The 27,841-nt window shown below is 44.4% G+C and overlaps 1 long non-coding RNA gene across 1 annotated transcript; it reads left to right on the top strand.

Moving 5' to 3' along the window:
- The first annotated feature begins 650 nt into the window (after positions 1 to 650).
- LOC119699383 lies at positions 651 to 24,695 on the top strand. The gene is made up of 4 exons (XR_005256400.1): positions 651 to 903; positions 4,535 to 4,631; positions 17,239 to 17,324; positions 23,083 to 24,695. It is a non-coding gene; the product is annotated as an uncharacterized LOC119699383 (long non-coding RNA).
- Positions 24,696 to 27,841: the final 3,146 nt, after the last annotated feature.

Genomic DNA, 27,841 nt, shown 5'->3' with positions numbered 1-27,841 from the left:
CAAGGTCATCCATATTAACTCGCACCAACACCAAACATGAGTTTTCAATGATTGTGGGGTCATTGGCCACAGAGAGATCCAGTCAAAGGAAGATACAAGACTACAAATCTCTCCGAGGGCTTGGATCACCACGAGATGCTCTAGGAGCATTTCCTGCAGAAAAATGTCATGAATCTGAAGGCTGTTATCTAGCTATATTTGAAAAAACTCTCCTTTAGAAAAAACTATCAGTCACAAAGGGCACTTTTAGTAGACAGTGAAGGATCTCAGGTGTTTCTGTTTTGGGGAAGCAGGTGACACATCAGTCAATGATCCCTCATTGTCACTGATATCTCTCATTCTGCTAAGCATCAGTTCTGATTAGTCTCTCCTCAGATGACACAGTGGCTAGATTTAGATGGTGAGTACACGTCTTATCTATCATAACGCCTATAAATAGTTGTCATACCCATGTACAGTATCTTGCTGGCCTATTTACAGCACTACCCAAAGCCCCTTGAAGCCAATGAAAAGGATGCCATTTACATTACAGGAGTTTGGATCAGACCATTATAAACTCCTCACTTCTAGAGTATGTGATCACACTCTCCTAGGCCTGCAACTATGTGCATGGTGAACCACGGTTAGTCCATTAGGACCTACTACATTTTCCTAGCTATTTTCTGGGTAAATTATCCCCATGGGAGAGAGGAGAAATAAAAACACAGAATGTAAGCAAACAGGGACAAGATTTGGAAGGAGTCCATCTTCTGCTTTGATACGTTTTCCCACTTGTGATAAGGGAAAGATTTGAGGGAAGGAAAAATGGGAGAGGGCAAGGTGAGAGCAGGTTAGGAGAATATGTGGTGGGAAGCACCAAACTCTTGTGGCTTGAAGTCTGTTGTCTGCATTGAGATGCATTGGGTAAGTCTATTTCCTTTGCTTACTATTTGTCATTGTGTCTCCTACCTCAAAATGGCAACAGCAAGTCATAAGAGGGTGTCTGCCCTTAGTCCTTCTGCACAGCACGTGTACCAGCAGAATCCGGCTGTGTGAACTTCCCCTGGCAAAACTCTCACAGCAGGTAACATTATGTTTTCTACAGCAACAGAGAGAAGGGAAAGGAAAAGTGTCCCAGCTTGGAGGACTGGGTGGTGAGCAGTTCTGTCACTCCTCTTCCAGCCCTACCTTACTCATATAATCTAATTTAACCAGCACTTGAGCAGCGACTATGGACTCTACTAACCCAGTAAGATGCTTGTGTTTGATGCTATAGAAAAAGAGTGAAAGGATGGTCCTAGCTCCAGGAAAATTGCAGTCCAAATAAAAGGCAGTAGTTCAGGGAGAATATGTAAAATATGAGACTTTTCTGGCCAGCACACTAGACAGTAGCTCTCATCTTTCTCCAGCACCCTGTAGGCAAAGGGGGTGTTTGTATGATTGATACGAAGGAGGGATTAAGGAATATTTTCCCTGCTCATCTTGCCATGCATCAATGAAAAACAGAAATGAACATGCTGCAAAGATCCTCATCCCTCTGTAACTCAGTGTTTTGAAGCAAACGGGGACACCTTTCATAATCCAGCCTCAGTAGGCAGGAAGGAGGCAGCTGATAATGAGGAAATGGGTATCAGTGCCATGGGCCACACCCCAGCATGGAACTGCAGGCAGGCACAAGCGGCCGATGGGCTATTATTGGTGGGAGCAGGGAGCTGGGGAGATTCCCCAGTGCCATTCTTGTCCCTCTCAGGATGCAGGAAGAGAAATCCAAGGTGGGTAAGGAGACCCCCACCTCCTTCCTGCAGGCAGCATATGCATCCAGGTGGAAATGCCTCTGCAGGTGTGAGGGGACTCAGCTCCATCAGGTCCAGCCCCATGATTATGCCTTGCCTGGTCTCTAAACACTGTGCTTGGAGAGAGGGAGAAAGGGAGTAGGAAAAAGCATCGAGGAAAGTGAGGATGGATAAGGCTGAGGAGAAAGAAAACCAGAAATTTTCACTTCAAGTTGTAGCAAGAGATGACTGACAAAAAGCCCAGGATGAGCAGGGGAGAGCTGGAACCAGCTGCATGTGGAGAAAGTGCATGCAACAGGGTGAACAGTCTGCCTCTCCAGGCAGGGGCAAAAGCTGGCAGCAAGTAAAAATCCTGAAAGGTAGTGCAAGAGGTCAGGAAAACAGGCTGGGAAGGAGGAGGGGAGGGAAAGGATGCAGGTGGTGCTGGCTTCTGTGGAGAAGGTTGTATGAACTCCTACCCTCAGGCCTGGCAAACCTGCCAGAATTTGAATTGGTTTGTGCCCTGAGGCAGGAGGGTTAACTTCTTTTTCTGTTGCAATCTTAGCTAGACAAACTGCAGATATTATTATTCATGCAAGTATCTAACAAAAGATACAGTGTGGAGCAGCTGGAGCAGAGCTCTGGAAGGTGAATTATATTAATGTTTTTGTTGAGGACTTGGCAGAGTTTAGGTCTTTTCAAGCTCATCTGTCATGAGACAAGATGGATGACAGAACAGTGAACAAATAGAAATATATGAACTGGTTGGAGGCTGTGCCTTAGCATTCAGGAGAAGGCAAGTAGCTGGACAAACTCCTTGTTGCCAGTGTCCTCATTTATCCCTGTCCATGGAGAGGAGACATCACTCCCTTTACCAGAATCGTGACCCATCCATCATTCTTTTTGTGCCAAAAAGTGGTTGCAGATACCTAGCATCTATGAGTGGGACTTTTCAGAAAGTGGGAGACAGCCCAAAGAAACTCCTTGGATAAAACAAAGTCAGTCCTTAGGCAGAGTACTCAGCAGTTGTCCTGGAGAACACGACCTTTTGGTTTCTGTGAACTACGAGGTCAGAGTCTTTGCTGACCTTCCTGAATCCCTGAAACCAAAGGGGAGAGGGGAATGACTTATTACCACAGAAGACTTGGTTCATTTCCTTTAATAATGCAGAAATTACTTGTTCATCAGCCAAATGAAAAGAAAAAAAAAAAACCATCTCCAAATGTTTTGGTTCGGATAGAAACAAATCTCTTCTTTTGCCTCTTTGTTTTGTTGCTGAAAGACTTCTAAAATTTAGTGCGGTCACTGGAAATCTTTTAAGTCAACTGGAAGTACAGTATGGTGATGAGTGAGTGACATTTTAAGCTGACATCTTGGCCACCTCCCAGATCTGGGCTCACACCCCCAAACACTCCAGTGGTGAGTGGAGTGGCTCTCTAGGACTTCTGCTGATGGGCCTCAGTTTTGCATAGTTAATGAGCTCCTCCCTGGATCAGAGCTTATATGCCAGGTGACTCCCCTTCCCATCCCAGCATGTTCTAACCACTGAGCCAGAAAAGTAGCCCCTTGCTATATTAGCAAAACTTGAACAGCTCTAACAAGAGGTAAAACAGAAAAGCCAACTTCGATACCCTTTAGTTCTGTGGCTGCTTGACAAGGCAGAGACCCCAGTTCACTGTTACCTGGTCCTCCAGAATTATAGAACATCCCATTTCCTTAGCAGTGAGTTGTTCACTGGAAAGGTTTCACCACTACAGAGGCTGCTGAAGGGTAATTTGTGTCCTACATGCTGTTGTCTGCCTCTAGGCTTTCATTATATTACTTTTGCATGCACAGTCCAGAATTTCTCTGATCTTACTTAAGCAACTCTCAGAGAGTCTTCTTGAAACGCAAGCCCCAGAAGAAGAGTTAATGATAAGGTTGAGAGGACTCTTTTCATTTCAGTTCCTCCTCCCCACATCCCTTTGCTCTGGGCTGGCATTAGGTTGGTCAGTGTGAAGGCAGGAAACACAGCTAGAGTAGTCACTAAATCCAGCTTCAACTACATGGCAATGGCTCCTCACCAAATTGTCATGAAGAAAGCCCTTCCACTGACACCACCAAGAGTTTAGTTCATGGATCAACAGATGTATTGCAACCTCAAGTTTTGCTCTGCCCCATGAATCCCATTCCAGCTACAAACAATTTTGCCTTTCGTGGCTGTGCCATGGTAATACACACATGACAGAACCTCCAGGTACAGCTGATCTGGTAGCAAGGGTCTGTGTCGCCGTGTGTACTGCCCAAGGAAACACATCTCTGTGTAGTATAGCAATTAGGGGAAGGTGGAAAACAAACAAACAGACAGAAATAGGGCTTCACAGTGTCTAAAGGAACCAGTTCTGGGAATAAGCTAACTGTATAAACTTGTCAAAGCAGTTAAGTCACTTGGTGGTTTATTGAAGTGGATAGAGGTGTAAATAAATGGAGAAGAAGTGTAGAGCAGATAAAGGTGGTTTAATTTTAGTGACTCAGGCCTTTAGACTACTATTACCTTTACCAAACATACTGTGAGGTATTTGGAACTCAACCCTGGAAAATTTAACTAATTCATGTGTTTTAACAAAATAAAACATTACCACAAGTTATTGAGGCCTCCTGAATAGCTAATACGTCTCTTCTCTCTTCTCTTCTCTTCTCTTCTCTTCTCTTCTCTTCTCTTCTCTTCTCTTCTCTTCTCTTCTCTTCTCTTCTCTTCTCTTCTCTTCTCTTCTCTTCTCTTCTCTTCTTTTCTCTTCTCCCAGTCAGAAGGCACAGCATCCTTAGCCTGTCCAAAAAGTCTTCTTCACACGACCTGCTGCTCCAGGAATCCTGGTTCTCCTTTGTCTCACAACTTCCAAGGTAACACTTGCTGCTTCCCATGCAGCCTTCTTCCCTGTTTAGTACTGGCCTTACTACAAGTGCAGAAGTTGGCTGCCTTATGCCACACAGCACCTTGACAAGTTTCATTTCAGGTGCTTGATGAACTCATGTATGGCACGCTTTACTGTGCATAATTGTCTTGTCATGCTATAAAGAAGTGGGAAAGAATAGCAGTGCTCAGATGGCTCTGGAAACCAGTGACAAGATGGAGAATCTCTCACCACTGGATTACAAGACCATGTGTGAGTTAGGTGTGGTTTCATGACCACCCTGAGCCCAACCAAGTCTGGATTCTGCCAAAATGTGTAGAATTGTTTTGCCCTGTCCGTAATTTCCCATCCCTTCCTTTGTGCCCACTGTAGGGCTCATGCATCTGGGAAATGGAGCACATCAGGCTGAGCCAGATAAATGCTCCACCCAGCAGAAAATAGCAAAAAAAGCGAAGAATTTCTTCATCCAAATCCCTGGTCTGACTGCTAAATGACTTGATAACCAAGGAGCACAGGTGATGAGGTGGGAACACAATGATGCAGGGCTGAGTCATTCCTTTCAGGTGTGGTACAATTGCTTAAGCCAATGATGAAAACAAAGAAAATTTTAAAAAACACCTTTTTCATGTAGGAATTAAAATAATACCCATTTGTCATCATTACAGTGTTGGATGTCTTTACAATAATTACTGCAAAGTTAAAGGATGGGGCTCATCTCTGCTCGTTTATCTAGTTAGTTTGAGCTAGTTTTGCAGATTCCTCTGATCAGTGAAGAAAGAAGCTTCCAAAGCAGGGTGTATTTCATACAAAGATGGGTGTTTGAGGGATCTGAGATATCTGGAGATCAAAGAATCATAGAATAGTTTGGGTTGGAAAGGATCTTAAAGATCAACTAATCCAACCCCTTTACCTTTGAGAAAAACACTTTTTACTACATCAGGTTGCTCAAAGCCCTGTTCAGCTTGACCATGAACACTTCCAGTGATGTGGCATCCACAGCTTCTCTGGGAAATCAGTTTCAGTGTCTCACCATCCTCATCATAAAGAAAAGAGGAGTCTTGGGTGGACTTTTTCACTCTCTACAATTACCTGAGAGGTTGCAGTGAGGTGGGGGTTGGTCTCTTCTGCCATGTCTCAGGTGGAAGGACAAGAAGAAATGGCTTTAAGTTGTGCTGGGGTGGTTCAGATTAGATATTAGAAAACATTTTTTTTCACTGAAAGAGCAGTTAGGCATTGGAATAAGTTACTCAGGGAGCTGGTGTAGAGGAAGTGTTCAAGAGGTGTCTGGATCTGGCACTCAGGGATGTGGTTTAGAGGTGACAATGGTGGTGCTGGATTGATGGTTGGACTACATGATCTCAAAGGTCTCTTGGAACCTTGATGATTTTGTGATTCTGTGAATTTACCATCTTTCATTTTAAAACTGTCACCCTTTTTGCTCTTGCTACAGGTCCTGGTAAAAAGTCTTACAAGCTTCCTCTAAATAGTGAGAGGCAACATTAAGGTCTTCTGGGAGCCTTCTCTTCTGCAGGCTGAATAATGCCAACTATCTCAGCTTTCTAGGACAGTTGCTTGAACACCTTGAGCAGTTTTGTGCTCCTTCCTTGAATCTGCTCTTACAGTTTAGGTACTCCTTACTATAAATTCCAGCTCCACCTCCAGGACTGCCTTTCACATCCCATCTTGTTTTTGACTAGAGAGAGATTGGCTCAGAAATATTTACTTTCTGGGTACTAGGCTGAACAGTGCAGGCATCCTCCCCATTGATGTATTCCTGGTGTATGTCTGTACCCTTCCATCTCTCCTCCCCTCCTGCACCTGCCCAGGCCTGATACTTTTCAGTTAGCTTTGGCTCAGATGAGTAAGGCCTGCAGCAGGTTCACAGACATAGGGTTTATCACACCCTGGTCATCACCAAAACTAAAATACGACATCATAAAAGGCAGCTTTGTTGTTTTCTGCTTTTTGTCTGTAGCAGAATCATCAGGGACAAGTGCTGGGCATGAGGTATCCCACCTTTCTGAGTGCTGCCAGGGCAAATGAGACAAAAGTGTATCCTCCCAGAGAGCAAATTATTTGGGAGGCTAGAGGGAAGAGACACTATTTTAGGAATAATTTTTTTACAGACGTTTTCCCTCCGGAAGTCCTTTTGTGCTGTCTTAGGGTAAGGTCTAAGAGTGTTTGACTTAAAAGATCTGGTATGGAGATTTTGAGCATGAAGACTTAATTAAATGAGGTGTTTGGGGAGTCTAATATTACATTTTTGCTGATGGCTGGCTGATTGTTTTACTTGCCTTTGATCAACTGTGTGAGTGGAGGGTCATCCCAATCACCGCGGGCCTACAGTATCCGTCATCACCCCTCGGTCCTATTTGTCTTGCGTGTGTATGCAGAAGGCCTGCTTTTGATGAACTGTGAAAAGAAAGATGAACTGTTGTAATGAAAACATTCCCTCCCCAAGATCCTCTTTAGACAACATTCAATTGGTTTGACCTTGTCCCCTCTCATGGAGGATGGTAATGATTCCTGCAGATGGCTGGGTCATTCCTTGGACACTTGGGAGCAAGGGAGCTGGATTCTCCATCTGTGTTAACTCTCCAGCTATGCAGGCTGCAGCTGGGAAAAGCAAGCGCAGCATGGGTAGGCATACCTGAGGTAGCTGGTTGGAATCCTCAGAGGTGTTCTGGGATGGCTTTTTATACTTGAGGGACCTCATCTAGGCTTGCTTTGCTCATGGCACACATAGGCAGAGAGACATGGATCTCCCAGGGCTCCAGTTTCCTCTCTGAAGCCAAGGCCTGGCCTGAGAGAATCCATTCAAGGTGTCAGCCCAGATTTCCTTGCCCATCTTCCTTGAAATAGCCAGCAAATATTAGTAAATGATCTGTTATCTGAGCTCGTGGCCTCCTCTTTAAACCCTTCTTTCTCCCAAAAAGGCGGTGTTCTCTGATTATGTCACATTTGGAAAAGTGACATAAAAGCTGATGATGAACACAGCCTTCATGTTTATCATCACAGCTTTAGGGAAATGAAATCCCTGGACCAGCCCTGGGGAGATGTGCCTGTCCCTCTGTCAGATGAAAAGGTGAGTGTGTGGGAAGTGGTTGCCCATTTGTCTTCACAGGAGGAGAACACAAAGGTTTTCCATTACTTTTACTGCTTAATAAGAGACAGTGGAAAGAAACAGCTCTGTGTATTATAAAGATTTAACAATATTTGGAAACTAAACTGGTAACTTCATACTTAGAGGCATCAGAGGGCACGTGAACCCTTGTAACAGCATTTAGTACTGTCCTGTGCATGGCCTGAATATTTGGTGAGTGTAAGCAAGGAAGAGAAAAGATAAATAGGGAAGAGAGCGCATGAGAGTAATGGGGCTTGTCCCATGTCACACACTCAGACCTCAAAACCAGAGACCAAACAATCCCAGTTGGTGTCCTGTTTGCAAAACCACCGAATCTACTTTGGTGGCCCTTGAAATACTTGATTTTAGATGAGGTTAGTCTCCACTTCTACCTGAATAGACTGAGGATGTCATGACACACCAAGTTCTTGCAGCCTCATAAATTTGTCCACAGATCCTACAGCAGCACTGTCAAACCCACTTTAAGGCAGTTTACATTTTTTAAAAGTGCACTTATCCTGTCCTTCCGTGGCTGCTCCAAGAGGACCTGCAGCTACTTTAATGACTTAAGTCTTACATGTGGAAATACTCACAAATAAAGGGTCTGCCTACTGGCCTAATCCTCCTGGTTTCCTCATACTTCATTCACTTCAGGAGTTTAACAAAAATACAGACACTGTGTATCACATTTATATGACACCCTGACACTTGAGAGCAGGCCAAACACTGACCGTTCTTGCTTTGTCATGCTTCATTGAAGCAAAAATGACACCCTTTCTCCAGGAAATAAGACCGATACCAGCATCTTGGTAGCTACAATAAGAAGCCTTTTAACAGACACTGCTATCTGCAACTCAGAGTGGTAGGGGTGGGATTTTCTGCCTACCTCTGCAGCACAGGATTATGTAGGCGTGACTCATTTAATCAGTTTAATCATGTTTCCTTCCATTTTGGGTGCCTTAGATATTACTGCCTGGGCTGGCCTCATTTTCTCTTGACCTCTGAAAGAGGCACAAGAAAATTTGGTGTCCTGGAGGACTGCAGCCCTGCCATTTACCTGAAGTCAAGGGCTTCATAGAGCGGTATTCCACTTTGACTGATCTCAGTGAGATATGAGAGCAGCCAGAATGCTTTGTTCTTGTACCAGGCCCACAGCTTACTCCATAGTGCATTAAGTGCTACAATCCACCACAACTGTATTGGGTGAAGAGTTCTTCCTGCTGAGGTGTGCAGATTTAGCTACATCCATTCAGGCAGAATTCCTCAACAACCCTAAAATTGTTTAGTCTCAGCAAGATCTGCAGTGCTAGGTGTGCAACTGGCATGAGTGGCAGTCGAGGAAAGATCTGGCTTGGGATTCCCCTGCAGGATTTTTCCAGACAAAGAACCTTACCCAAACACCATTGCATAAGAGAAGAGGAGGTCCCTCTGACTGGCATCTGAAGCAGTGCCATGAGGCTAAAACCCTGAGCCGGATTCACGAGGCAGCTGCCTGGGTCGCAGCAGTTTGTGGTGCGTGTGACAACATGCACTGGGAGATTACTTGCTCCAGTAACTCAGGCTGGGTGTTCAGGACCCAAAGTAAATACACAAGCCACAGTGCTGTACAAAAGATTAATATTCTCTATACATAAAACACCTTTCATTCAGCAGCATTTTAAAGCATTAGTACATCCTGCGTACATGGAGCAGGGGGTGAAGCTGAACTCAGTAACCTTTGCCCTAAGCAACAATGGGAAGAACAACCAGGCGTTCAAACAGAGCCTGCATCCAGCTGCACCAGATGTACCCTGCTCCAGCCCTGGCCCTGCCCCGTGTGCATGGCTCCTGGCCATCTGGGATCCAGGTGATCCATGCTCCCAGAGACAACTTGGGCACACACAGAGTGACTCGTGGTCACATCTGTTGTGTTTCTGAGCGAACGTACGGGAAGGAGGTGTCTGGGTCTCACGGGAAGAAATATGCTCCCAAATATAAAAAATAACTGAATGCTTTGGCACCCTGTCAAAGACCCCTCCAGATACAAAATAGCAAAAAATCCTAAATACTGAATGTGAACAGCAAAATTATTATACTTATTTCATTGGACAGCACATGAAGGTCGCAATCCCACTGTCCAGGACACAGACCTCTCTTTCCTGCTAAGTATTTCTAAAGCATCTGATGGCATTGTTATCCCAGCCCTGACTTGGTACCAGCACTAGACTAGTCAGAAGGGCAACTTCCTCCTCCCTCAGTGCATGCCAGCCAATATGTTCAGAAGCCACAAGCACATCCCAAGTACTGAGCTACTGAAAGCCCTGGGCACAGGTCCTCCAAGCACAGAAAGCCTTCCAGGTGCCTGAGGAGAGGGTTAGAAATAGAAAAAATTCTCCAAGAGTTGCCACCTTCGGAGTGTTATTCTGCCAGACTTGTATGTTTTCAGCTGTGCAAAGGTGGGGGATAAAAGAACTGATGCACATAATTTGAAAATTATTTCCTAATTTTCAAGAAGTTCCCTATATAAACCAAAACCCCCTCCATCTGCAATGGAAACTTCATCCTTGGAGAAAAGTTACCTTTTACGTCCAATGATAAAACCAAGGTTGTGCATAATTTACATTAGGCTTGCTAACCATTTAAAAAGCACTGGAAAAGAGTTAGAGAAACACAGGAATATTCCTTTGCAAGTATTTTTGAAAGCATTTCCATTTTTTCCCATAGTTTTCATCTCCAGCATTTATTCTAGATTTTTCAATTGCCATTTCCCTTGATCAGCATGATCAGTTTTTCAAAGGCAACAATAAAAAAGACTTTTTTTCTTGAAAGAAAATTTTTAAATTGAAGTTAAGAATTTAATATTCCTATTTTTTTCAAGAAGACAAAGATGAATTAAAAAATCTGAGCAACCAGCAAATTCACGGAAGAATAAACACTTCTGAAATCTATGGAAATTCAACTGAATTGCTGACCTTCAAAACTGCACAGTTGAAAGAGAAAAATACCCACCCATTTCTAGTTTTTTGATGAAATTAGAAATAGCATGCATTTGCACTCTCAGATGAATGTCAAATATTGCACCTCATCAGCATCTATCATTATTCCAACTTAGAAATGGGTCTGTTGCAGATGAAGTGGAAGGTCGAAGGAGCTTGCTGGCCCTTGGCTGGTGTGTGTGTCTCAAATCTAAATTCCAGAAGAGTCACAGAAGAGGACAAAAGGACACAGAAGTGCAACAGAAAGGAACTGAACTCAAAAACAGGGGAGAGTTGCTCTCCATGAGTATGTCTGTGATGCCTTTTACTTCTAAACTAGCCAATGATAATAGAGCTGGCTTAGCTGCATGGAAGAATTCTGCCCAGCAGTCCCTGGCTCAAAGCAGTAAAGATGAGCTCCAACCTCTTCAGGAGTAGCATCATGGGCGGCCCCAGCCTGGGGAGCCCTAAGCCACCACTGCCATTCAAGCCTCCCCTCCTCCTGTGCTGTCCCATGACTGAGCACTCCTCTGCACAAACGCTGGTTGCATAATGTTCCCTCATTAAAAACAGACAGAATTACAGAAAAGGAAGGGCTAAAAATGCAGGTCCAATGAATCTGCTGAAAAGGCAGCTTCTTTGTCAGGTCCTAAGCCCCTGTGCACCTCATGGTGTTTAAATCTGTGAGGGTGTGCTCAATGCTGTTTTACCCAGGTCTCATATATGCACAGCAGGGTGTCCTTGGCTTTTCTTTTTATTTAATTTTTGACTTTACAGTGTTAGAACTTGCTTCCCTGCGAAACCAGAGAAGGAGGGATTGTTGCGTTCTGCTTGTTGTATGTGTCAGGTTTTGCTTTTGTTTTTATTCCTTTTATTGAGTCACATAAAGAAACTCAGCAACTCTTGGCTGCTTGGGTATCTGTCTGATTCAGTTTGCTTGGGCACCAGGGTGTACCTCACTGCAAGGCCACCATGCCAGTCACCACTGGAGAAATGGTTTAGGACAATGTCAAGGGCAGCTGGTCCATCAGGGAGACTTATTTTTACATCAGCTGAGAACTGGCCTTCATGGTTGTTTGCATCTGTAACTCCCTTGAAGAGGAGCCCTTGTGGTGTTTTGGGGATTTTCTTCTGGACAATTTTAGGATGGACAACTAATCTTTTCTCCCATCAGACAACAGTCTGTAAAACCAGATGGCCTGATCACAAAACCTCTATCAGAGAACTAAGAATCATCCTCGTGACTTTTTGCATCCACAGCAGAAATCACACAAAACCAAGCTGGAAGAAACTTTTAGAGGTTATCGTGCCCTTTCACCAGCCTCCAGATAGGATCACCTGTGCTGAAGGTGATGAGATAGTTATCTCAGCTGCTGCTAAAGCCTTCCCAAAAGAGCACTTGCAGATAGCAAACCACCCCAGTGATGCACAAGTCTCACAACTGGAAAATTACTTTTAACATCTCACCTTATTTCCCTTTGTTTCACTTTAAGCCTGTTATTTCCTTGCCTGTCCCCAGCAGACACGAAGAACAGCTTATCCTTCCTCCTTGCAGTAGTTTTTCACATACTTGAAGGGTGTTAGCACATCTACCCGTCTTCATTTCCCCAGACTAAACAAACCCAACTCTCAGTCTTTCCTCATAGCTCACGTTTTCTAGCCCTCTGATCACTCTTATTCCTGCCTGCTGGACTCTCTCCAGTCGGTCAACATTATTCATGAAGCTTGGTGCTCACAAGTGGATGTGGATTGATTCAACAGGTTACTTCAGGCCAAAGAACAGAAGGGAGTAGTTTCAAAGTTGGGAGATCCTGACTGTGAATGACCTAGTCATTCTAGTTGTGGCAGCTATGCAAAACTTGGCCCTGAGTCAGACTGGCAGGCTCACAGAGAAGCAGCAGATTCAAAGATGGATATCAGCATCTCAGATTCATACTGGAACCTAATGGCCAGCTGTAGAAAGGAAAGGAAAAAAACCCCAACAGGAAAAAAACCCACTATTAGAAATGCCATAATGGACTTACTGCCTGATACTCTTTGTGATAAATACACAGGTAAATTTGTTTTGCTTCAGTTACTGGATAGATTTACAATGAGTTCCTCTGAAGAGCATGCAAAGAACAAGACAGTCTGTTAGCAATGTATTCAGGACAAGGGATATTGTCCTGTGTTGTCCCAGGAAAGGAAATTGTTCCTTTTTGTGTTGCAAAGCTTACTCTCTGGGTGAGGGAATATACTAGTGTGCCTATACTGCCTTTGCCAAAATTCCAGAGCAAACCCCAGACTCACCTGTGAACTGAGTACAGTACAACACCTGAAGGAAGGTCAGCTCTGCCCTGAAATCATGGCATGTTGCCCTCTGAGCAGACAAGACACTGACACAGTTGTTCTGCTCCTGGTCCTGCCATTAGCTCAGTGGCCAGCCTTGGGATCCTTGCAGCATGTTTCATTGCATGCTGTGGACGTGCCCCAAGGAGCTTGTTGGATTTGTGGGAAAGATTCTCACTCCCAGAGCTATTTTTCAAGGCAGCAGGGTTTCTGCCTGGTTTCATTGTCATGTTGCAAACTTTTCCCCTGGAAATTGCTCTTTTCAAACTCTAACTCCAACATCCCTCAAAGAGCTTGCCCTTTTTGAGCCAAAATCCTTAGATTCTGTCAAGTGAAGACAATGGAAGGACGTGTTAAAACAGCAACACTGCTACACCTCAGGCAAGGCTCAGCTCCACTCTTTTCTGGGGCACTGCTCAAATACATATTGGCTAGGATTTGAGCCAAGATTTTTTCAGTTAATATTTGCAAAATTTAATCACAACAGCCCAGATGCGACATTGCCTTAATCCCTTTGAATTGTTCCTTAGTCTGCAGCAAGCGCCTCCGGTTTCAATTAGACCATTCATGGTTACAGGCACTTTTGAATAAGAAGGGATCAAAACCTGATTCTGGAAACCTGGTTGTAGAATCCATTCATCCAAACCAAGGTTGCATTTCATTGTCCAGTCCACAGCATATTATAAAAAGGGAAGTTTTAAATAAACACTCTATTGGACCATTGAAGCAAAAGACTGTCAAGACCAAACTTCTTGAAAGAGAAGAGTGTGGGCTGGCTCTTTACAAAAAAAAATTTCCCTCATAAAAAAAAAATTTCCTCTTTAAATGAGAGATCAAACCTCGAAAACAAGCCATACCTACCCCAGGAGGCAGGCTTGCCTCCTGAGCGCCAGATAATAATAAATGATGTGTCTGTAATCCATAGCAGAGGTGCAATGGCATTTTCTTTGACATCAAATGCTAAAGAGGGAGTGAATAGTTCTGTAAAGTGCTTTCTCCAATGCAGGATGAAAGATCTTTCACCAGAGAGAGGGTGATCTCTGGGGATGGTTGTTAGTATCTTTTCATTCCACATTAGCATGAAGAATCCAACTGTGTTTATGTACCTAACACTGAATACTTTCAGGAAAAAAAAAAAAAAAGAGAATCAACGATGGCTAAAGTGAGTCAGTAAAAAAGACATATGCAGGAAGGAGGAGAATCTGAATGGGAAAAAGCCTGGAATCAAGGGATAACTATACCTTTTTTCATCAAGCGTTTTAAATTCAGCCTGAAAACGCCTTTCGAATGCAAGGCAAAAGAGGGATAATCCCAAATCTCCTATAGGGCAGCCAGAGTGATATTTGGAGAGCACTCCTAACAGCAGCAGAGCAGCACAGGGTGGTCAGGGAAAATCAGGATCCATGTACCTCAAGTGGAAGGAAATGAATTCCAGCAGTACAGAACTGACTCAGCTATAATTTAATCAGATCACTCTATGTCACTCCTCCAAAAATACCAAATGCCATCCAGAATGACCTTCCGTTCAACCAAATAGTCTGGGCTCGATCCTGTACCCCACCAAAAGATTAAAGGGCAAGCTTAAACTTACTGCAGGACATTTTAATTCTCTGTATTAATACCACCTTTTAAAAAGTGCAGCAGGTTTTATTCCCTGGTTATTTCCTAAGGCCACATGTTGTCTCAGCAAGGCTGTGTTTCACTAAAACACCTGCTCTTTGCAGGCTCGGCAGACCGAAGGACAAGTTAATTAGGTAACTTACCCAAAGGTCACATGGTGAGTAAAGTAGGATTAGCACTCAAGTTCCTCCTGGCAACTAGTCCTGTGCTGTGACAATTAGAAAAGGTTAACCATCCTCTTTTAGCTTTTGTTTTCCACCTTCCAGAATGGTGCAGCACGTACTCAGGGCTGGGCTGTGTTACATTGCCTCTGCAGTATTATGGACAAAAAAAAAAAAACAACACAAAAAAGCCAGAGAACTCACCCCAAAAAGGCTTTGAAAAATCATCATATCTGGTGGGATATGGTACTCGAAAGGGAATGGAGCAAAACAGTGGATTAAGCTAAGCACACTGAATATGAATTCTGGGAAATGCCCCACTCCCTCACTAATCCCCACGCACAGCCCTTGCATGCCTGCTACTCTATGACACTCTATCATGCTGCTGCCCACCTCCTGCTCAGAAGGTGCCCCGGCTTCCCCTGCTCCTCTGCCCTGCAGGAAGATGTGAGCTGCCAAATATTACTGAAGGGTGTTACCCGTCTGTGCACCTACGGTGCCATTTTGCTCCTCAGTTGGACTGGTCTGTCCATGCCACGTTTCAGCAGACATGCCTGGGAGCACACACGGGGCATCAGTTTTCCATGCGTGCTGGTCCTCACCCTCAATCCACTGGTGTCTTCTCCAGCCTGTCCTCACCCTGCCTTGCCTACAGCCCCACACCCTGGTACTTGTTGCTTATGAAGGGGCAACTGTGATGCAAAGGAGCACAGGTCCCTCCTTGTCCTGGGGGTAGCTTGTGGTGTCCTGGGCTGTCAAACATCCTGTAACTCACCTTGGGTCTGCATGGGTTGACACCTGATCTCCCACAAAATGACTGATCCCTCTCAGTGAGCTGCCTGAGTGCTGGGGGACAGACAGGTCTTCCTCTTCATTTGGGGGCAGCTGTTAAGGGACAGAGGGCTGCTCCTCTCTCTTTGGGGCAGTTTCGTGCTACTTTTGGCAGGAAAGCAAAAGTAAGCTAAAGGACTTCTGGTCACAGCAGGACACACAGTGACTCCAACCCCACCTTGGCAGACTCCAGGTAGCGATACCATCACAAAGAGGTTCTGGAGGTCATATTTTGGGACCACTGACTGGGGCTTCTCCTCCACCAGCATTAGTAAAAAGAGCAAATGCAAATGTGTCTTATCTTGGAGAGTTGTGATGGATATTGGCTCTGACTGAGCATGAAGTGTGTGCCACCTGAGGACACATATTCGCGTGCTCTGTGCCCTTATCTCCTGAAGTCATCCCCCAGGCCTCTTCCCATTTTCCTAAGCAGCATCCTTGGGGAAAAGGGATTTGATTGTTTCCAAGCAGAAGGAGAAGGTTCCTTCCAGGGAAAGTGAATTCTCTGAGTCCTTTTCCAATTCCTTGAGTGCTGCACCTCCCTCCTCCTCTTGGTGGTGAGCAGCTATGAAGATCAATGGCTTATCATATTGCTGGAGTTTGCTTAACACATTTCACCCACAGCCTTCCGCAGCAGTGATGTGGGCGGGGGGGGGGTCACTCACCTGCCACAGTATCAGAAAGCACATTCCACACCAGGCAGAATACATGGAAGCCTTCCCCTGCTATAGATGCATCCTAAGGGTAAGGGTTTGAAAAGGAAAAATCCCCATTCACATGGTGTTGTGCAATGGCAGACAGTAATTTCTCTGCTTGCCAACAGCTCTAGATTCAGGTGTCTTTGTCATGTGAGAGTTTGTTAGATCATTCATCAGAAGCAGTAGTATCAGCATTAGCCAGGGACTATGTCCCAAGATACTAGTTGCTCAGGATAGGTGTAACTTAAATTCACAGCCATTGAGAGTAATCATGAAAGCGAGATCTGCTTCCAGGCTATGAGAAGGACAACTTGACTTTAAAAAGTCAGCTCATATTTACTGTGGGTTACAAAAAGCACCTGTTTAAACTCGGCAGATCTGACTAACAGTGGGCATGTTTTGGGCACTGACCCGTTAATAGAAAGGGTGGGGCTTTGCAGTCATTAAGAGCAATCAGCAGCTGAAACAAATACAATGAACGTAACCCAGTAATTTCTTTAAGCCGAAGATAGGAAGGAGGGTGAAGATCATGACTAAAATAAACCTGTAACAAACACACTCTCATTCCCAGTTGCTGGCCTTCTGACATATCCTCTGCTAAGAGGCAAGAACCTCAAGATACCTCAATTATTTCTCTTTCTAAAGAGATCCCTAGCACTGAATAGTATCTGATGACCCTGAACGGGCCAAAGGGTCCAGAGCAACATGTTAGAATTGAAGTAGAACACTCCCACACAGAAAAAAAATGTGCTATTCCCTCTGATAATAAAACCTGGATTAAAAGCCTCAGAAGAAGGAAAAAACACTCTCTGCAGGTTTTCACCAACAAGCAGTGTTGAGGGGCTTTGATGTTTTGCCACCTCTTTCTCGCTTCTTGCAGGAAGGACTGTCAGAGGAAGCTTTTCTGCCCATCTGAACTTCGGCTCTCCTGCAGCCAGCTCCTGGGCCAGTCTGGTCCTCTCACAGGTATATTTCAGCATGGTCCTTTTTTATCCTCTTTCATAAACCGCTATGCAAGCAGGACAGAATTCTGATCAACTGCTGTGTCTGTCCGCCTTTCTCTGAAAGTGATTCTCTATGCGTTACCTAAAATAAGCAGCTGGGGCTACCCCCTCACCTTCATCTCTGAGGACATCACTGAGTCCATGAAACCTTGGCTGGCTGCCCATTCCCAGGGTCAGGCCTGGCAAATGCAATTCTCATTGGCTTCATATATTAGCATTGTCTGTCTCAGCAGCCCAAAGGGCTGGAATGCCAATTTATGTGCAACTACTGAAACAGGCAGTGGCATCCTCCATAGTCAGTAGGCTCAGAAAATATTGCTGGTACATGCAATGGTATCAATCAATCACCAAAAAGCTAAATGGCAAAAGCATTTGGATACAAAACACGCTGTGTAGAATCTACAGCATCTTGACTTTGTGCCGAACACTTAATACTTTTGGAGAGCTCCTGTGTTATGGGACTCCCTGAGTCACACAGAGCCCTTGCTCTATCACAGCCATGTATGGCCACTTGAGACTCAGTAATGTGACATTAAAGGTCACCAGCACCACAGAAAATACTTTAATATACAGTTATTTTTGAAAAGATAAAATCCATCAAAACTAGTAAAGTTTCCTCTACATCAATATACTGACATTCAATGAAGCATGTCTCTTTAGATCCTAGAGAAAGGAATGAGCCTCATAAAATAATAAATATCTTTGCATTTCATCTCTTGATGCCTCAATCTATGGAGGCATTTATACAGCCCCCATAGCTAGTCTCTGGGTATTTACCTCATCTGATTAGAGTATAGATTTACTAAAGAGACATGATTTGTCTGCATAAGCAACCCAATTTTCTTAAAACAGCTTTCTGAAGGAGAGACAAACCTGTTAATGCAGTTAGTCATAGAACATTTTGCTGCAACAAGGGTTTTTTTTTTCTGTTTAATGGGATGCTGCTTGGTTGGTGTAGTGTAATTTAGGAATTATCTCTCAAGATATGACAGTAAAACCAATCAAAATACCAGGAGCCCAAACTTTAACTGCATTTCAGAACTTTTGTAGCAAAGCAGAGGAGTTCATACACCTGAGTCTTTTGTCACTGTTGAATTCCCCATGGTGCAGGAACATCAACAAGAAAGGTGTGTATTACTTGATGTTAAAATCCTCTTTGCAGAGAGGTTGGACTAATGTCCAGAACACAATCTGTGGTCTACTTCAGCCATTCCCAGCTGCCAAAAGGAGGCTTTTGCTGACATGATGAGTAACCCTGAAGGTTCTCTGAGCAGTGGGATGAACTTGCGACCGCTTCAGGGGTCATGAGCAGTGCAAAGGCAACTTCAGAAATCTCCGTGGGGGAGAGCAGACCCTCTTCTGCAACTGAGCTTTGGAGCAAAGAGCTACCTGAATTCAGGCTGTGATAATCCCTTGGATAAGAGCCTTGTCCATCACCGGTGTATTGCTTCACAAGCTGAGTTGCACAGCAAAGGGGACAGATTCACCAAGACCAGGGTGGTGGGCGGAGAACCCATTCCCTGCTCCCCAGGACCTGGGGTGACCCCATCTGTGGGCTGGTGGTCCATGCTCACCCAGACCCAGACACCCTCCTCACTGGGTGACTGCACTGCCCTCCCGGAGAGGGGAGCAGCCTCCAGTGAGGGGCTGGCTGCAGGGGGCTCTGGAGAGCCCACCACAGCCAGAGGAGCCTGGGGAGGGTGGCTTTTATTCCCTCTTATCAGTGCAGCAGAGGTTACTCCTGCTGGGAACTTGGCAGCTCGGCAGCCGGCAGCCTGAGGCCTGGCTGATGAGGGCAGAAGGGATTAGCATACAAAATCTCTTTTGGGAAGATGTCCCCTGGAACTGGGAGCATATCATCATGTCACTGTAGACCAATCAGGCAGCACCAGGCTGCCACAGCCGGATTACTCTCCTGCCACTGGAGCACAGCCCTTCCCTGGGCCTGGGCAGGCCTCCCATCTCTCCCAGTGCTGCAGGATGCCCTGGGGATGCTGCAGGATGTCAGAGCTGACAGCCCCATGGCTGTGTGGGAGCTCACTGGCCCTCCTCCAGCATTCCTCACTTCTCCAGCTTCCTCCCAGCTGACATCCCAGTATGGGACGCTGCAAATGCAGACTTTGGGCTGCACTGTTGAGCCTCCCTTCACACCTGGGCCCTGCCACTGGATGAGGAAAAAGGAGGCACTGAGCCCCACTGCCAGCTAAATGGGGCAGACAGTGATTTTGCAAAAGGAGAGGAAGAAGCTGTTACCTTCCTGAGAAGGAAAGGCCACTGCTTTCAAAAGAAAGCCTGCACAATAAATAATTACTGAAGATTACTGGTCAAACCTTGTGCACTGCAGCATGGAAGCCAGCAGCACTGCAAAACCTCACATCACCTTGCAATGCCACTGTCTGCCTTGTTTTCCAAAACAATACACCTGCGCTTTCAGGTCAACCCAAACACCAGGATGCCCCAGCCATTGACTTGGAGATGCCGCTCACAGCCATGGAGGGCCTCAGGCGGCCATAAGACTGCCCTGTTGCATTTTCTTTGTGCAGTGTTTTCATCCCATTGAAAGCTGACTGCCAAAACCAGACACAAAACCTCCCAAAGCAACCCCTTTCAGGCTCTGACTTAGCATAGCCCCAAGCTCCCCAACTATTCTCAGGGGACTTTCACAGCAGATGCATCTGGGCCACAGCCAAGCTGACATGAAGCCTGCATGAATCTTGAGACATTTTATGACCTTAATAATGTTTAGCTGAAATAAGTGGGGCTGTTTACAGGCCAGGCCCAACCTAAAAGCATTTCTTACTAGGGCACAAGTACGTAAATCCTCTCACCTCTCTGTCATTGACCTTTCTGTGGGAGGAGAAGTGGTGCAGGGCATGTGGATAGCAGAGTACTCTCATGTGTTACTGTGCCGGCACCATATCCATTACGAGCTTCTGCCCTTGTTCTTAGAGGACAAGTTGCAGTAATAATATAGCCCAGTGAACATTTTGAGATCATGAGATCACGATTTCTTCTATGGCAGACAGGGTTCCATGTTATGATTTACGGGCCTTTAGCTGACCAATAACAATTTTCTCACTGTAGTAACATAATGCTGCAAAGTTTTTTTGCAGCGAAAAAGTAGTGACCATACTTTTAAACAGAGATTCACTTCCACTTTTACACCTGCAAAAAGGAACTTTTGTCTTGCGTGTAGGAGAAACTACATTTTTATATACTGGATTTTTATATGCCTGATTTATGCTTCCCCTCAGACAGCTCTGAAGGCCAAATACTTGGACTGACAACCATGAAAAAATTAGGAGCACAGGGACAAAAAGCAAATGCTAATTTTGCTGCTGAGCACCCTGAAAGGGAGATTTATACTTTTGAAAATGCCTAAAAAGAAAACTCATGATGTTGTGAATAAAGCTCAATATATTATAACCAGGACAGGGCATCACTGTTGATTTATATTGAAGGAATATAATCATACTTGCTTTAATAGTTTCAAAGGGAAGAAGTTCACAGAGAAGGGAAATGGATGACTCAAGGTTTTTGTCATTTCAAAACAATACAAACTGCAGAATTTATTGCTGTATAATCAAGTTTTTATTAACACCAAATGTAATCAGATAACAAAGTCTATCTCCTAAGTATTTTCTCAAAACACAGTCTGGCCAAAGTTTTTCTCTTCATTTTGTTCTGCTCAGATGCTAGACTGCATGAGAGTGGTTCATGGTAAGAAAATTGCACTCTACAAAGAGAGATTTACAAAAATGTATCTATTTAGCTGATCAAAGAGACAGCTAAGAGACAACTTGATTGGGGTTAAACAGTGTCTGCACAAGGAAGTATCTAGATAGAGAGGTTCCTAAATCTGAAATATGGAAACTGAAGTGGAAAAAAACCTGAGAACAAAAATAAGCCTCTAACAGCGAGGGTGTTAGTACTGCAGTAGATTCTCATGAGACTTCCAGATTTTTCATTGTCTGAAGTCTTTGGCCAAGTGTGGATTTTTTTCTAAAATGATGTCGTGTTCAGTCATTTGTGGGGGCAAAGAAGCAAAGAATAATCATGTGAAATGCAACTGCCTATGACTTGGCTAGGGCAGATCCTTTCTTTAGGCATTCACAGAACTGTTCCCAGGGCCCTGACACACTGAGGTTGATGGTAACTCCCTTTTCCCCATTACCTGTCTCAAAACCTATCTAGGCCACTGACTTTGCTTGCTGTCCTGTAGAGATGAAGCCTCAAACACAACTGTTTTGTGTTCCAGCCACCAATTTCAAAGCACTCCATTCTTCAGGACCACAGGTACCTGGGAAATCTGGTCCTTTGTAAGTGTTTAGAGCATGTCACAGATGTTTTGAAAACATAGGTTGAGATGGGATTCAGTAACAACTGAGCTCTTTACTCAGTACCAGAAGTGCACAGAAGATAAAATTCAAATAAAAAGCTCTGCACAGATTTCTGTACTTCAATATCCTCTCTCCAGTGGGGTAATATTAAATTTGAATCAGTTCCTCTGCTAGCTCTGCTGATAAACCAGATTTTCTCCTGGTATGAAATTACACTTGATCCTTCCCTTTCTTCCACAAAGATTATTCTAGGTCCTTGGAAAAATCCCACAAGAGTCTTCTTCATTTTTTTAATCCCATCTGTTCTTTGCCACGTCCTATTTTCATTCCCCAGTCCCTCTCTTTGTAGATAGGAGCTGCGTTCCCACCAACGTCATTAGCATATCAATTGTTTGCTCAGAGGACGGTCATTATGACTCTGTTCCTCCCTGTTATTACTCCTTGCCCTTAGATTGGTGCTAAAGGCCTTGTCAGCAAAGACAGAAACAGAAAACATTGCAGGATAGAGCAATGACCATAGCAACAACATCACATTAATCAGGGTCTGTAGTCTGTGCAAAGACAAACTTCCCAAACAAACAAACTGGAGGATGCAAGACACCATCAAGTTCCCTTTCAGCCCAGGAACTAGAAACCCCCAGATATTTGCTCCCAGACCTCCCTTCTCCAGGGGAGAAAATGAATCAGCTGGGAGCAAGAGAACTCTGCATAACCCATTCACAGGACTATGGATGCTTTGCATTCTCCCACTCTAGAGAACACACGTGGGGCAGATGGGGCTGAGAAGCCGACTTTTCAAATGTCAGAGGACTTCTGAAAAATAGGCTTATTGAGGTGTTAGGAAAGGAATAATAGTAACAATTCACTTAAATTGAGCATATATGTGTTTATATAATGTATTATAAATAAATAAATTTATATATGAAATATGTCTCTCGACAGCTGTTTCAAGAACAGTGACATGACTGTAGTCTTGGGAAGCCAGAAAAGCCAGAGCACACATGGAGCACCTTCACCACTGTTGATTTGCCAAGATGTTAAAATCCTCTGGGGGTAAAATGTACCTTTGAAGTAATTGGCTCAAACTCAGTCACCCACAGTTGTGTCTGCCTCAAGATAACAGCAAGTTTGGGGTGCACAGAGATCCCATGGACATCGAGGGCATCGAGATCATGCACACAAACACATTGACATTCACCCCTATCACTTGTTGAGAGGCTGGGAATTGCTGGTGAGTTATTTAAGAGAGGAAAATAAGATAAATGTTTCTTCTGAGAAAGAAATTTTCTCTGAAAAAACATATACATTCAGGACGGGACAGTTTAAAACTGCTGTCTGCTTATCTTCCTGTCTTATGTTCTTCCTCTCTCATATCTCCAGGAAGTTAAAAATTTCGGGCTGCAGTACTGAAGACAATACCAAGGAAGACTTTGTGTCACTGTGGTGCAGCCAGGAGGGTCTGTGGGCCTTTCTGAGTAGGTGCACTGGTGGCAGAGAGCCCCTGAGCAGCGCTGCACAGAAGGTCTCAGAAGGACACCAGCTGGCCTAGGCAATCTGCCTGTCTTACCATGGCTGGAGACAGCCCTTCAGCAGAGGGAGACTCCAGGCTTTGCCACACCATGGGCTCTACACAGAGCTCAAACAGCTGAAATGTAGCCACGGAAAAGTTGCAGGGAATGGAGCATGAGCTGATATGCTGAATGTGATCAGTGACCAGCAGAGACTCCAACCATGCCTTTCCTGGGAGGCAGGATGTGATGCAGGAAGTTCCTGCTGTACAAGCCCAACACTGAAGGAGGAGGCTGAGGTAACAGGTGCTGCTGGTGTACTGAATTATCAGCACCGAGGCAACCTGACAAGAATGATCAGGACTTTCAAGGGGAGATGGTGGGAATGCCACCAGCTGCCAGAAAGGACAACTGAAAGAGAGAAGTAATTTCTTGCCCACGGTTCATGTTTACCTTTTCACTGAGGCATAGGGCATGGGACTATTCAGCTGCAGGGTTGATGATGTAGCTGTGGAAAACTGGCGATTAGCTGGGGTGACAGATCAAAGAGCAGCTTGCCTCTCCAGGGGAGACCTCTGGATATGTGCAGACATGGACTCCACTATGGAAGCTACTAGGCTTGCAGGGAGAGCAAAAGGAGATCTCCCTGGGACTGAAGCCCACTGTTTTTAGTTTGTGGTCATGGCACATTTGTTTGCAAAGAAGTTTTCAGTCAACCACAAATCACAAGGTTCAGCCTGCTTGGACTGTGTTTCAGGAACTTTAAACAAACAAACACCAAATCATGAGATAAGGAAAAAATAAAATTTCCTGAAGAAATGCTCTGAGACATGTGGAAGATGACCAAACTCTCATAAATGACTGTGTGAGCCAGGTTCTTCAAAATCATGTTGAAACTCAGCCTTTGGCTTACTACAGGGCTACTGGAACCCACTGTTGGGCTAGAGGATTCAGTGCAGGGCATGGCCCAGCCTGCTGGGACCCACACTGCCAATAGGGGCAGGAGCCAAGTGCTGGTCAGCACTCTCCTTGTGCCTGTGTGTCCCCAGCCTGCAGATCAGAGGGATCAGCCTACGTGTGAGCCACACTATGACCTATGCAGGCAATCAGAGCTTTGGAGATGGAGTGGATTTGATCTACTGATGGTCTTGATCCTACAGATCTCCCCTTAGCAGTGAAATCAGGTGACTTGTTTATATAAAACAGTGCACATATCAGGTACCTCTTTCTTGGGAGAGGAATGGCAGCCTGCTGAGGGGAAGTATATGGCCTGACATGCACAGAGGGTGATAGGAGCCAGTAGGAAACCTGGATCCTCTTCTCAGATCAATCACTGACTCATGGATGCGTTGGATAGGACATGCTCTGTTTTTAAAATATTATTATTTAAAATAAATATTTACCATCTATCCATACACTTGCTACAGACTTTTGAAACAATCACTAGTTGCTAATCTTACTAAAATACTTCTCCACCAACCCATCTTGGTTCTTCTGTGAATGAGCTCTTCCTTTGGTATATCTGGGTTTCCTCTTAAGAATGTTGGTGAGGTTTGACCGTCCGTTTTGAGAGCTCCAGTCTGTTTCCAAAGTCTATTCCCACTGGCTGAAAAAGCAAAGCCTCTCTGAAAAGTAGAGTAGACAGCTGACAAACAGCGTAACTATTGCAGAAAGCAAGAAAAGACAGAGCTGGAGGAAAGATTTCTTACTGGTCATCACCACACAGAGTATGTCTTTCTAATGATGGGCTGTACTTTCCATCCCTGTCAGTTAGTTAACCTTCCTGAGTGCTGACAATAAGGTGACATTACCAGAAAAAAAAAATCAGACACATGAATGTGATTTCTAGGTTGCAGTTCAGATGGTTTTGACTGAGATGCGACATGTGGCAATGAATTGTTTTCTAAAATTAAAATGGTAATCAAAAATAAAATTCACACCAAAAATAACTGGAAAAAAAAGAGAAAGAAAGAGATTGTTGCTATAGGACAAGAAATAAAACTACGTGGACATGGTAAAAAAGAGCGAAGTTTAATTTCTGACTCCAACATTTATAGATTTCCAAAAGTGACAGTGGATTGGAGGATGACAGTGCCACCTCTCCAATGACACTGGACAAACCAACAGTCCATCAAATTTCCCCTCCTCCATAAAAGACTGCAAACCAATAAGTTATTTACATAAATTGCATGAGAAAGTTCATTAGAAGAATGTAAACATCAGAAGGCTTAGAAGAACTTAAAAAAACCAGAGCGACAAGAGAATAATATAACAATTATCAGTATGCCTTTATTTGCAGAGGACATTATCTCGTCCAATATGTAGGAGCTGAGGGCACCATTAGCAAGTTTGGTGATGATGCCAAACAGGGAGATGCTGTTGAATCTCTTGAGGGACAAGAGGCCTTGCAGAGGAATCTAGATAGATTGGAGCATTGGGCTATAATTAATGGGATGAAATTTAACAAGTTGAAATGCCAAAGTAACACTGAGCACAAGTAAAAATTGGAAGAGGAATGGCTTGAGAGAGCAATCTGGGGGTGCTGGTCAGCATCAGGCTCCGTGTGACCAGCAGTGAGCCCTGGCGCCCAAGAGGGCATCACATCCTGCATCAAACACCACAAAACCAGCAGGTCAAAAGAGATGATTATCCTCCTGTCTGCCATTCTGACCTTGAGCACTGTGTGCAGCTCTGGGTCCCACAGATTAAGAAGGATGTGAAGGTCCTTGGACCTAGATAAGGGCAACAAAGCTACCAGGAAGCATTTTTTACTGAGAGAATTGTCAAATACTGAGCAAGCTTTCAAAGAGTTGGTCAAGACCATTTAAGAAGCATTTGAACCATGGTTTAACTTCTTTAGCCCTGAATTAGTCAGGCAGTTGAACTAGATGATCATTATGGGTCCCTTCCAACTGAAATAATCTATTCCCTTATTCCCTAGTATTATGGTGTCCTTATTGGAACCAAAATCAAGGCTTTCAGTGCTGTTTGGAAGACAAATGTCTGATTACTTCCCAGGTGGGAAGTTCCCTGGGAACATTCCAGACAGCAGGTATTTCTTCAGATATTTGGATCTGAAGAAACTGAAGCTCACATCCTCTGGAAGCAGGTGAGAGGAGAGTTGAAACACAGTTACTCTTCCTTTCTCATTCCTGTCATACTTGCTCCTTTAACTCCAGGCTCAAGCCCAGGTGGGCAGCTGTGTCACATGCAGGGTGCATGGTATTTATAGTTAACTGGTGTTGTGGCATCCAGTAGTACAGAGCACCAAACCTGTGTTTGCGGACTTGAGGTACTCCTGCTGTTGCTGTTTGCATCAGCACGGGTCAGCAAGTGATTTTTCTGGGATGGGATGTGGTGTCAAAGATGTCAGTGGTGTGACCAGTCACAGCATGCCCTGCTGATAATGTTCATCCCTAATGCCTGCCAGCGTCGCTTCTTACACGTAGAGTTTTAGGGCAGTTCTTCACAAGCAAGTGGGTGAATGGTGACCACTGGCAGAGGGGAGGCAGAGGAGCAAAGCAGCAGAGGGGGCAGGACAGGGATACTATCAGCAGATATACAAAATTATGCTCTAATGACCAGGGAAACACCCTGTCCTGGCTAAGATAAAGTGGGTATCTATAAATGATGTCACTGAGCTATGTTTCAGGTTCCTGGCTGCCACTTGAGACTTGAAGAAGGTGAAAACTACAGTCTCCAATGACATACAACTGTGTTCCATTGGATGTCTTTGTACTGCATCAGGACCAGTGACCATACTGCACTTGCACTAATTTCGCTCACAAATGACCTTTCTGAAACAAAAGTGGCCTTTACCATGTAAATCTTCAGTGACTGTGGTAGCTGTACCTGCAAATAAGGAGTTTGAGCTTATAAAGCTACTCTATTTTGTTTGCTCACATCTTCCTTAGTCAGCAAACTTTAGCTGTTTTGTGATGTATGAGGAGTGCACACGGCACCTGGTGTGTGCATGAACTGCTGTCATCCCTGGACATCTTTGGCACACCACACACCCAGTGCTCAGCTTAGAGCACACCAGCACAGCTCTGGGGCAGCTGCAGGCCACTTCTTGTGGGCCCTCTCACAACACCTAAAACAGTAGCAAAGCTGTTTTTTGTTTGGGTTTTTTGTAAAATAACCTCTGAAAGAAGTGGGGCCATGAAATCACAGCCTTTGCAAAGTATCCAAACTCTGCTGGTAGCATACAGCATCAGTCATAGATTGTGTCTGCAATGAATTAGACTCTCACAAAGGCAGTTGTTAGGTTTCCATTGTCCAACACTGAAAAAAAAGAAGAAAAGCACCATTAAAAGAATGTGATGCACACGAGAGGCAGGGCATGTTGAATTAATTTTTAAGGTATTGGCCATATGGTCATTTCCATCTCAGAAAACTTGTGTTCAGCAGGATGCCAAGTGCATGCACAGACAAAATGAATGATAAATGAGCATCTGCTTGCTTAAAACCCAGTGTTTGACATAGTTTGTTTTCTTAAGAAATTAAAACACATCTTGGCAGTCTCCATCCCATTCCAGAAGGGGACTAGTATCTCTTCCTTTCACTTTGATTAAATGTTTGCTTTGATAAAATACTTAGTAATATGATTTTTTTTTAAAGTTAACTCATTC

This window comes from Motacilla alba, chromosome 3 (assembly GCF_015832195.1).
Source record: "Motacilla alba alba isolate MOTALB_02 chromosome 3, Motacilla_alba_V1.0_pri, whole genome shotgun sequence".
In the NCBI taxonomy this organism is placed as follows: Eukaryota; Metazoa; Chordata; class Aves; order Passeriformes; family Motacillidae; genus Motacilla; species Motacilla alba.
Note: the sequence above shows the minus strand (reverse complement) of the source record. Positions and strands in the feature narration are given on the sequence as shown.